The sequence below is a fragment of the Lepeophtheirus salmonis genome, chromosome 13, assembly GCF_016086655.4.
Source record: "Lepeophtheirus salmonis chromosome 13, UVic_Lsal_1.4, whole genome shotgun sequence".
Taxonomy (NCBI): domain Eukaryota; kingdom Metazoa; phylum Arthropoda; class Copepoda; order Siphonostomatoida; family Caligidae; genus Lepeophtheirus; species Lepeophtheirus salmonis.
The window spans coordinates 20,388,233-20,401,493 of record NC_052143.2 but is presented as its reverse complement, the minus strand read 5'-3'; positions in this window follow the sequence as shown (position 1 = coordinate 20,401,493).

Sequence of the window (13,261 nt, the reverse complement as noted above, 5' to 3'; positions counted from 1 at the left end):
CAAGGAGTGATAAGAGGTCCCTGCGGTCTTCCCCACAAAGTTCTTGGTCTCCGTGATGCCCCTGGGTGTCATCTGCAGCACCGGTGAGGTGATGCCTCCTTTCTTCTTCAATCCCAAGGAAAGGGTTAACGCAATAAGGTACTGCGAAGTCATTGAGGAGTTCGTCATCCCCTGGATGAATGATACGGCTGCTGGGAGGGAGTTCATAGTCCAACAAGACTCAGCGCCTGTACACATCGCCATGAGGACCATTAAGCTCTTCAACTCCCACAACATCACTTTCTGGGATCGCAACACCTGGCCCTATAACTCACCCGAGCTCAATCCGTGTGATTACTAGGAGAAGTTGGAGAGGGAGGTGTGCAAGGTCAGCTACAAGAGCATCGCGCCCCTGAAGTGCTCCATTACGAGGGAGTGGAATTCTGTCGATTCCGCGGAAGTCATCCGGGAATGCAAATCCTTTAGGGGCAGGATGGAGAAGATGGTGGCTGCTGAGGGAGGACATGTTGAATAAATTTATTTTTAATATCATGTCTAACTTTTTCATATTAACAAATACACTCCAAATTCCATTTTTATCAAGCAGGTTGAATTTTAAGATAGTTCCAATTTATCGTGGACACCCTGTATATAGTGTGTCTCTTCCAATACATACCTCAACTATTAAAATCCATTGCCTATTCACTGAGGAATCCAGAGATTCGTGGTCAAAAGTTTAATCCGTCTTATCCTTGAATTGCTCGTACTAAGAACTGGTTTCTTAAGACTGACTGGCGTATTAAATATAAAGCACGGAAATTTGACATTATTATCTTACTCAAATTATGTCCTTCTACATTTAGGACTGTTGTAGTTCAAATCACGACACCTACACCATCCTATATGTTAATTGTACGAGGATCAGTGACCCGAAAAGAATGAGCATAACACAAACTTGACACTCATTTTTGGCCGAAAACGTCTAGGCCAATTTAAAGATAAAGAAATAATCCTATTATTTGTTAGCGACAACAAACTTGTTTATCTCATAAAAACGGATTTCGTCTATTAATTTATATATTTTCTTCACTAATGAATAAAAAAATATTCAAGCTTCATTAGGTGCTTTTAAAAATATTATCTGTCAACTAGAAAGGGTGAGTTTTTGCCCAAAACTGCTACAAAAATATGCAGGTCATCACATATTCTATTAATTAGCGACTACAAACTATTTCATCTCGTGAAAACTGATGCTCTCAATCCATTTTTATATTTTTTCATTAATACATAAAAAATGTTCCAGCTTCCTCACGTTTAAAAATAAAATTATCTATTAATTAGAAGGGGCATTATTGACTCAGAACGTCAAAGCCAATTCGGAGGGCATTTTAAGTTATTAAATGAAGCTGTAAATTGCGACTTTTTCTTGAATTTTTGCAATGACAATATAGTTTAAACCCTCTAAAATATTATTAGAGTAATTTTTTATTTAATATTTAAAAAAAAAAAGTCATTAGGATTTAAAAGACTTCCATATTTATGGCATTTTCTGCATCACAAAACTTCTTATCGACTTGTTGTTTGAGCAACTTAATACGTGGGGAGAAAAAAGATTACATCACTTTCTCTTTTGTAACATACCTAGTTCATTTTAAATATTATTTTGAAAGTTTATTTGTAGAACAAAAAATTGGGGTTGCAAACTTAATAATATTATTCTTTTCGCTTTCTATACATGCACAGATCCATTAATTTCCTATAGACCACATAAATATGCAAAGTTTGTGAGAGTGTTAATACGTGAATCAATATATTTTTCTCATAAAATATTTTGTATCAGAAGATTAATGTTTATACTGTTTCTATTATAATTAGACTAAATTAAAATCTACCAGGAAGAAATAAATTGAATAGTTGCCTTTTGTGTGTATAAGCTATTACTTTTTTTTTATAGATACGTATGTTCATACTTGATTAACAAAATACAAATAATATAGAAGTTATATTAATTCTTATTATCACAAATATTGAGACCTAATAACAAATATTATCTCAGCATGAATACTCAGATCACAGTTTTAAAGTCAATAAATTTGTCAGACTTTTAAGTTATGACTAGAATAGATAATATATATAGATTTCCTACTTTTATAGAATTTTTTCTCTTTATGATAGTGTGGTAAATTATGTTCTTCAAAAAAGAAAAGAAATAGAAAAGTTTACAAATTTGAAGGAATCGGCACAAACCGACTTGATTAGCCATCTTGCTGCTTTGTTAATTTTCGTAATTCATGTCCTACTGGAGCTAAATTAATAATTTATATAACTCGATGTTGCGGTCCTAGTGACTTTTTAAAGCAACTCTAGCCTGACATAAAAATGACTCAATATTTATATTTCAGAAAAAAACTTGAATTCTCAAAACATAAAGGGCATTGGGCGTTGTATGTTTTAATTCTATAAGAACTCAACATTTTCAAAAAAAAACAACTTACAAATGGACTAGTTTAAATTCATAATAATAAATTGTGGTTGAAGAAAAGAACATTTAAATTTGTAGATTATAAATGATATATTATTGATCAATTAATAAACTAATATTAAAAAGATCATATTTCTTACAAAATACCTGTTCCTATACTCGTCTCACTTTCCTTACATCTCTACTTTTTATATTCATTTTCTTACAGATAAGTAATAAGAATTTCTTAATAATTTGGAACGTACTACACCCTTCATACTTAAAGCACATGATAAAATTAATTATTAACGATAAGATACATCCCTCATTTTAACAAAACAGTTATCAAAAGGGTATTTCATTCTCTAGTGGGGATAAACATTTTTAGGAAATAAAAGATTTTTTAAAAATAGATAAACTTTCCTATATGTGAGGGGTCAAGTCAAAAAAAGTAAAAAGCATTAAAAAGCGAATTCACGAGAAACATTTGGAACTGCATACAAGTAATTTTATTTAACACTCAAGATGTTACTACTTATTCAACCAAAATACTTGTATCTGCTATATTTCACTCAATTTTGAGAATCTTCAAAAAAATAATTACACTCATTGAACTTTACATTGGATTACACAGGACATTGTAATATGAGGCGTCTCAGACAAAAATATCTGCTGCACAGAGTATTCAACGTTGGATTCGCTCTAAGTTGCCATCTTGATATCATGGCACACCATTGATAAAGCCTTCATCGCCAGGAGCTGTCAATCTGTTTGTTTGCGTATTGAGGCTGTTATTGCGTATAAAGGAGGACATAATTAATCAATATTATATGGGAGCTACATTTCTTTTTCTTATTGGCCAGATAGAGTTGTACGAATTAGATCTCAGTAGACGTTCGTGTAATACGAATAATCTATCTTACATATTGAATTGAATTAATTATTCATGTCACATGTATATTTCCTTCTCTAGGAGTGGCCAAATATCAACCTACGGTGAAAAGTTCTAAGCGGTGTCAGCTTACTGCAAATAGTATAGAATTTAATAATACATGTAAGGATTGTGGCATGATTAGTAATTCAACAACTTTACATCGGTTTGTGTAATGTCCAGTCAAGAAGTTTTATCCGTCATAACATTAAAGACATAGGGAACAGTAGTGAAAAATATTTGCTTGGTTTTGTGTTGATAAGTATACTGGTACTAGGGCACTGACCAGGGATGTTGGCTCTGACTCATGCACTAGCTGTTTTGGTATATCTTCTTAGAATATGTTCTCGTCTAAATTTAGTGTACGTTCTTCATTATGGAGTATATTATTTATAAAAAAGTGTATTTAGGACCGTCAGTGAGGCGTAAGAAAAGTTGACAAAACTTTCACCCTAACTCATGAAAAATAGCATTCAAGTATGCAATCATAAATGTCGGAAATAGACCTCGACTCCGAGGTAAAACAGTATTTGCCCAAACTTAAAGTTCCTTCCCTGTATTCCTTGAACGTTTGTGCTCTTGCTTACACATAAGTGTCAACAACATCATCACAAGTGATTGTCGAACAAGTGTTCTCTGCTATAAAATGCATTATATTTGACCAGAGGGCATCAAAGAAGGATTATTGTCTGAATGAAATTCTTTATTTATGAGCATACTAGGATATGTAAAAACATGTTTGTTGTTTTGTCTTTAGGTATAGTATTTATCCTGGAAATGAAAAATTTAGTTTTGCAGATAATAATTACCTTACTCGATTCACTTGAACATGAAATTCCCTTTACACTCAGGCCTTGATCCTGAATTCCATGTCGCACTCAAAATTTGGTCTTGAAGTTCAAGTCTGACTTGGGATATAGGCAAGCATTGAAATTTCAGGGAGTCTACAGCCCTGGTACTGACGAATTCAAAACAATACATTACTAAATTATCAGTGTTATTACTTTATATAAAAATTGTTTTTTCGATAAGGTTAACCCCCAAATTCTGAGAAAGAAAAACTGTCCTCCACATTACAAAGGCAGAATTTTTTTTTATAGTACTATACAAATTACTCAACTAACCCACTAGTAAGTGGAGGTGAACTGCCCTTAACAAATTTTTTTTAAATACTCGGAGTTGAAAAAGTATCAATGTTTTTTAGCCCTGAAACTAATACAAAACACATTGACCGTGACAGTACTCGTTTGTTGTTCTAAAGCTTATTTGGAGGCCCTTTTGCTACAAATTCCCAGATCTACTTGAATGATAATTATCTCAGGTAGAAGGAAAAATGTTTCAGTCGATAAATTAAAGACTATTTTATTATAGGTATATGATCCTAAAGCCTTTTTTTTTTTTAAACGAAATGAAGAGAAGACAAAACATTTCATTTAGTCACATGTAGTTGTGTCAAGTTGCATTTTGTTTCACCACGTATCTATTTTCTCTAAAAAAAAAGTTTTCTGTTTGTCTGACGAAACAGAAATATAAATTGTTGGGTCTTTAATACGTCATTAAAAAAACATGGCTAACGAATACTATTGTCTAGTCTTGCCTGAATTTTTTTTTAGTGTGTCAAGATGGGATATTTGTATGAAGATAAAACTAGGGAGGACAAAAATAAAAGAGGGGAATATGGCCTTTATAGAAAGAAGGGAGGATATCACCAGTAACCATAGGCGTCACTATTCCCTTATATAAATAAAATAGTACTAGGGAAACTGCCCTGAAGAAAATTACCCGCGGAAGATTCCCATAGAGAAAATTGCCAGTTAAGAAAATTGGCCATATTTTTTTAAAATTCAGGATGAATAATCACACATAATCAATTCGCTTTATATTATTTATCACAAATATGTAAACATATTAGTTTACAAACACACTAGCACAAACTAGTTCAAAGCCTTTGGGTTGGCTGGAATCCCAGGGGTGTGTGGGATAGTTAAAAACCACTGCCAATGCATAATATACATCCAAAGAACCCTTCTAATAAAAAAAAAATAGCAATCCAATAATACCCCTAGGAAACTGGCCAATCGGAGCATGGAGAGGTTTCAACCATATTATAGATGCCTAAGCTATTAAACTTTATCTAAGTGAAAAATAAATTCAAAAAAAGTTATAATATTTGAAAGGGAATTTCATATAAGAACATGATCATCAGTAAAATATTTTTATCCTGACTCTTTCTTCTAAAAACATTTGTAAAATGTATTTTTTATTTACAATATGGATTGGAAAAAAAATTCCTCACAATAATTATAATACAATTTTGTTTGGAAAAACTTTTGTCTTGAAACGAAGTTAAATGCAACTTTTATGTATTGCCTCTGTTTGTTTGTCTATTGTTCACAAGAATTACGGTAAGAGTTACAAATCAATTTTTATCTAACTTGGAACAAAGATTTTATATGGTCCCGGAAAGTGTTGTTAAATTTAGAGAGGTCAAGATCAAGGGTCAAGCTAGCACAAAAGTAAAACAAATATATATAATCGACAATAACTTTGGAGCATAATTAAGCACAGATATCAAATTGAGGTCATTACGTAGGTTTAATAAAGACTCTTCATAACATAAAATAACAAGGATTAAGATATAAGATCTAAGAGCAAAAGAAAATGCCTAATCGACCATCACTTTTGAATATATTAAGATACTGGACTTATATCATATTTTGAAGGTCACAATACAGGATGCCAACTCTCTTTAACAACCAACACTATTTAAAAAATAATTAATTTTCTCGTAAAAAAACATCTGATTTAAAAAAAAAAACATTGCTAAATGAAAACTGAATAAAAGAAGTTATTATTTTTCACTATAATAGCGTTTGGCATCAATAATAGTCTCTTGATCCTCCAACAAATTTCAATTTGCCCTTCATTATCAGTCCCTGTTTCCGAGTCCATACTGGTTTCCTAGACCTTACTTGCTTCAAATCGTTATTTACCAAGCTCTTTCCGTTTGCTAGTATTCTTACGAATATTTCTGGATGATTTTGGGTCAACTGAACTGTGAGAAGGAAAGGGAATATATGTAGAGTGAGGGGACTGCATAACTTTTTAATGTCTTCCTGGCCTTTAAGTTAAGAAGCTCAGCCTAGAGATCCCGCTCAAAATCATTGGATATAAAATGCCTATCACAAATATTAGTATTCTTAATATTCATTGGGTCTTTTCTCCTGCAGACTGAGATCCAAAGACGCTAGAGCATCAAATTTTTCTGAGAAAATGCAAAATACTGGGCATCCCGTGGATTGGGAAAACAGGTAATGGCACAAACACTCTTTGAACCTCGAGATAATGAGATGTTAGCTAAACAGATCCAAATTAGTGCACTTCACTTCAATCTGAACTACCGCAACTGTTACGTCACTACGTCAGCTGAGTCAACTAATACCAACTAGACTGCCTTAGAAGATCCTTTTTGCCTCAACTTTATATATATATATTACTCAAAACGGACATAGCACACATCTTAAACTTTTTTGTTTCACGCAACAGAAAAAAGGTCCAAAATCAGTTGGTAGTTATCGACTCTGAATGAATTATTTTATCATTGATGGGAATTTTCACAGCTTAACAAAATTCAATCTAATTCAACCAATCAAAATTCAGAAACACCGATTACGAGAAAAGAAGTAGAAAAATAAACATTTGGGGAAAAAATTATATTGTATATTTTTTGCGTTAATGAGGTATCGCCATAGATTTAAAATATATCAAGTGATCATCATAGATTAAAATAAAGTTTATTTGCCGGTATGAAAAAAAAAGAAACCAAAATATTAGATGGTCACCCTGATAATTTGAATAATGTTTTGAGAGAACAGCGGCATAGTTGTCATAATGTTTAATTAAATTAACTGTGAGCAGCTACGAGATAACTTGAATAAACACAAACCCAACATCGTATATACTAATAATATATGGAGGAATTACTCCGATGTAGACCCTCAATTCTACTCTAAGTTCAACAAGCACTTTCACTTACTCCACAACAAATCCTCAGATTTACTATAAATAACAACTATTGAGTTCATACTTATTGTTCTCTTTCAATAATAAAATAATAATGATTCCAGCTTTGGAAAATCGAAAAAGCTAATGTATAATATGTAAAGATGAAGTTGATACCGTAAAAAGGAGTAAAGTTCAGTAATAACATTCAAATTGTAGTAGTTATATATAAGGATGTTAAAAACATAGAGGGCGCTTTAAATATTTTATTTGTCTAACTGTATTCTACAATTCATAAAATTTTTCTTTGTAGATCCCTTCAGGTTTTATAAAATTTTAGGGTAGTTCCATACAAGATATTGACTTATTGTAGCATAAATAATTATATTTTCTATTGTTTTAGTAAACTAAGTTTCGGCTTTAAAAAAATTCACTTGCTTTTGCTCTGCGAAATCACAATTCGTATATTATCTCTAAGGATAAGGCCGTATTCAAGTGGGACATTTTAGCTTTCTAACAAACTAAATTTAGACAAAAGCTAATCACATAGTCGACGTTTCGAAAAAAAAAAACCCTGATGAACGTATTATTTTAGAATTGAAAAGTGCTTACTATCAATCATAATTATATCATACATTATGTTAAAAGGTAGCTTTATCTTAAACGTATGTATTACCTAACAGCTTTCCATGTTTCATAGGATAATTTGAAAAAAAGGCTATATTTAAGAAGTTTTTATCAAGAATACTCAAATTTATATCCTTATTCACGAGATGGCTCATAAAATTTTAGTATCTACTTAAACAGGGATTTTCTTTGTTATGAAAAAAAAAAAAGATATATATTTTAGTGATGATCATAAATCTGAATGTGCTATTGTATCATTTTACTGTTAAAACAAATATAGGCTGTTTTTCGAGAGAAAATATGTTTGTGTTTCTAAAAAAAGAAAATAATGGTATAGGCATTTGTTTCAAAATAAGTTTTTATACAAGTTTTGTTATAATAAGTATACACACATTGACTCAGCTCAAATATAAAAAAAAAGTTAATTAATAACAATAAATGACTTTAAGATAATTACTCATTTAACGGATAATTTTATATACAAATTTAAATGAACTACCTAAATAAATAAAATAAACGCGACATTTACGTATTTTAAAATTCACGCAACTTCTTTTCGTCAACTACTCAATCATCAAACCTCATGTTTCTTAGGGTTAAAATCAAATGCCAAAACAAAACCTAATTGACTTTGTACAATAGTATACACTTATTATTTCTTCATCATCTAGGTGGGTTACCACATCTATCTAGATTTAGTAAATATACGTGTCACAAAACCTATTGATTTTGAAATGAAGAAAATTGTTGAGGATGATAGTATTGACAGTCCTTAAAAATATAAATTGTATTCGTCTGTTCCAAAATTATGCACGTATACTTACAAAAACTCGACAGATGTGGTAACCATAGAGAATATACATATGGTAATAGCTCTATGGTGGTAACCCACCTTTAGAGAATCTATGTACAGTTATGTGCTACAATTAATATATCCTCCACAATGATAACATTTTTGAAATGCAAATACAAAAGTTTTTGACCTTAAAAAAAATCTTGCGAAAAGTAAGTGTTTCAACATTAGAGTGTTACATATATTACCTTTAACACTTTTTACATGTCAGTTACAAAAAAATTACAAAAATTGAAGTTTAGATTGAACATTTTATACGCTAAAATTGTACTTATACTCATATCGGACTCGGAGCATTGAGGATTGGACTCTGAAAATATATGTACCATACCCATCTGAAGATCTATGTGCCATGGTATGGATGATGTATTGCGTGCATGGCAAGAGGTCGATTCGTGGGTGAATAGATATTTGTATGTATATTAAGTGAATAAGGAGGCAATAACGATCTCAGAACGGTGTAACAGACATTTCACTCAGTTTTTGTCCTTTATGGTATCCCTACATAATAGGGAATTTATATTTTTATATGTAAAGTGTTAGATATCGTCTCCATGTATATTTATCAAGTTGGTTACCAACCGGGCTGTCCTATTTGTCTAATTTTATTATAGACTTCCACTTTGAGTCTCATCAATCCACTCAACTTGGACAAGATAGCATAAGGACTTTAGAGTAATCCTGGAATCGTTAGACGAACTTAATTTCAGAAAAAGGGGATTCCACTACAACACAGTATATTATATTAGCTTGATGGAGTGTTTTCATAAATGTGCTTTGGTCTTCAAAGGATTTCTGTGTATTAAGTAAAGAAAAACATCGTTATCGAGTCTACTCTCTTTGTATTTTAAAAGAGACTTAAGTAGGCATGTTAATTAATAAAAAAAGTCCGAGGCAGGAAGGTGAGACCATTAGACTTATATTTCACTAAATAACTATAGTGGAACTGAAACTATCTACCATAAAAGCTACATATACTGAAATATTTATTGATAATATATTTAACAATAAAAATCAAATATTTTTAAATATAAGACACTAACTTCTTATTCAAAACTTTATTAAGATAATTTTTTTATTTGCCTTTTGGCAGCTAGGTTTTTTTTTTGCTCCATATTTATTTTTCTCGTGTACATTGTCATTCACCCAAGATACAAAGTGTAATTAAAAGCTTTCTTGGCAATTTCTTCAATAAATTAAAAAAAATAATCACCTTTTTCATAAAATTTGGAAAGTAAACAATGTAAACATCATATTCTTCAATCTTATTAGAATAACACGTTATGAATATTTCCCGTGGATTTTTAAAAGAAAAAAAGAATGATTTACTTCCCGAAATACAATTTCTTCTTTTAATTTTACAGAAGCAAGAATAATCAAAAATACAAGATTTGATGGATAATAAATCAGGCCACCTCTATCTTTTGAATCGGTAAAAAATTAGAATTGTCTATTTTTTCAGGGATCTTATCTTTTTTTTTTAAAAAGATTTTTGCAATTGAAGGATTTATTCCTCAATAAAAGTAAACGAGAAATATTCACTGCACAGTAAAAAATTACATTCTTCATTTCTTTTCAATCATAAAAATTAATGAAATCATCATTTTCCCGGTAAGAGAGGCACGATATTAGGAGTGACGTTTCTTTTTCAAAATGATTTGATCAACATTATCTATATCCTTCACTTTGTATTGCATTAATTTTATTTCTTTTATTTGCATATTGATAAATCTTAATTTTATTTAATATATTATGCAAACTGGTACTCCCTACTTTATGTATTAATCAAACCTCAAAGAATAATGGATGTACAATTCCCTTCCTCTTAGCTATCCACCTATAAACTTCCTGTATCAACATATCTTTCAATTTTTTTTTTGCTCTTCTTTCTCTTTCCTTCTCTCTGTACCAGTTCATCCTTTTTTCTTATTATTTAGTATAAAGTAGAAGCTGCTCAACGCTATTCAAACAGATTAGCGAGTATTTAGAATTATAATATTTTTTTATAGTGATATACAATATCAAATTACGAGTATTTATCGTGTGAAAGTTAGGTGCATATTGAGTGACAGAGTTCAGCAATGATTGGAGGCTAAAGCACAATAAATCACTCCATGACGATTACGAAAAACCATCCAAACTTATTATGTATGAAGTGAGAGGTAATAGTTGACGTCGGCCAACTTCACAATAACTTTTCTGTGGTTCCATTTGGCCTTCTCATCCACAGTGACCTACATTTTCAAATAGAGCAGATGAGTTATATCAAAATGAAGAAGGTGTATCTTTGAGTGGCTTATTCAAAGAATTTTCCACATTACTAGTATTTTTTTAAATGATATTTTAAATTATATCATTTGGTATATTTTTTGAATAAATTATAACCCAAAAATGCATTTAAAAAAAACTAAATAATAACACCGCAATTATTTATATAAATGTAGAAATTTTTCCATTGGCCGAACTCTATTTTGACTATGATTTACTATATAAAATTATTTTATTAAGTATTGTTCCACTAACTATAATTTAATGAGATGCTATCAAGTGTTACAAAAATGGTTTGTTTTGATTATAATAGGTCCGGGAATAAGTAATTTTGTATTTTTCGTTTCGTTTCAATGTTTTATATGAAGTGTTACAATCATCTGATTTTAGCCCTGTTCTGTTCGATAACGTGTTGCCAAAGATAATTCAGTTTCATAATGCCTTTTTCGTAGAAGTCCTCGTCCATATCGTAGAATAACTTGATTGAGGAAAAATTTGTCTCCTAAATGCGTTGCCCATACACAAGAACAGGTAGTATTCACTAGGTGCCAGGCTCACACTGTAGTTGGAATGCATAAAAATGTATCATCCCCTTTTCTGAATGAATGATGTGTGTTGGCTGGTTTTGTCATGATGAAATACGATTCCTCTCATTCACCAATACTGGCCGCTTCTGTTCGATAACCAGCTTCAAAAAGTCGAGTTATTCACAGTAGATGACAAAATTGAGCATTTGGTCATAGGGGAACACATCAATCACCTCCACTACACCAGAAAGAAATTGCTGGAACCACAGTTTTGCATCACTCACTGAGAGTATCGACATGTATACATAACAAATTTTCTTTGTTGCTTTCGTCGCGTTTTTTCGTTTCAGGTAGTAAAACCAGTAAGATATGGCAATTTGTTTCCTTTGAGACCTCCATACACGACGCACGATAATTCACTACTGAACAGGTCAATCCCATGTAATGTCTCATAATACTCCAAGGCCCATAGGTAACAAGCGGTTTACCTGCACAGCCCGAGGCTGGGGTACATAAGGGGGTCTTATGAGGGGGGTTTGATGATCAAGGAAGCAGCAACGAAGTAAAATAACATGCCTTGGTTACCAGAAGTTCACCTGCACAATCCGCGGACCGGGTGTATTATGGTGCAAGTGTTTTATTGTTCGAATATAATATAAATTACAATCAAATTGCACACGATAATATTGCCTTGCAATAAAATTACTCATAATTAAATTGCTCATTATGAATTTGCTTCAAAATCATATTACCCACAATTATTTTGTCTCACAATCAAAATTACCACAATCATTTTGTCTGGAATATTATTACGCCTTATCGTATGATCCGATGTGACCAATAATCAAAAAGATGTATTTAGTTTAAAAAAGGGCGAAAAATACTATACTAATACTTTGATTTCAGAAGGCTTTCGATAAAGTCCCTGACGGGGAAATTCTCTTTAAACTGTGTAACATCGGTATGAAGGGTCGGTTGTTACAGTGGCTTATTTTCTGGTTGACGAATGGGATACATAGTGTTGTGATCAATTCCACTATTTCTGAGCCTAGTGACGTTACTTCTTTTGTTCTGCAAGGTTGTACTTGGATCCCCACTCTTTTACATTTACATTAAAGGATAAGTGGATAATTTTTCGGAAGATGCATTATAATATACAGATGATAAAAAAAATAATCTACTCTGATTAAAACTCTGTCTGAGATGTCTATACCAAATTTATTAACTGGGGTGTTACTTGGAGAATGCTTATAAATGTTAAAAAATGTGTCCGACTTCCTTTCCCCAAAAAAGTGTTCATCCACCCAAGTATTAAGGTGGTAGATGATTACTGAGACTTAAGAATTACATCTCTTATGATCGAAGATTTAAGAGGGGTATGCACTACATTATAAAGAAGGTCAATCGAAACTTGGGAATTATTAAAAAAAGCTTCAAAAACCGTAACTTTTCGTTCATGGTAAATCTTTATGTCCTACCGATTTTCATGTACGAATCTGAGATCTGGAATCCTTCCAGAAACTACCTTATTAAATCCTAAGAGAAAGTGCAAGCTAAGTTTGCTTTGTTTTTTCCTTCATTGGAACGACAACTATCAATGTAAAATCAAAAGA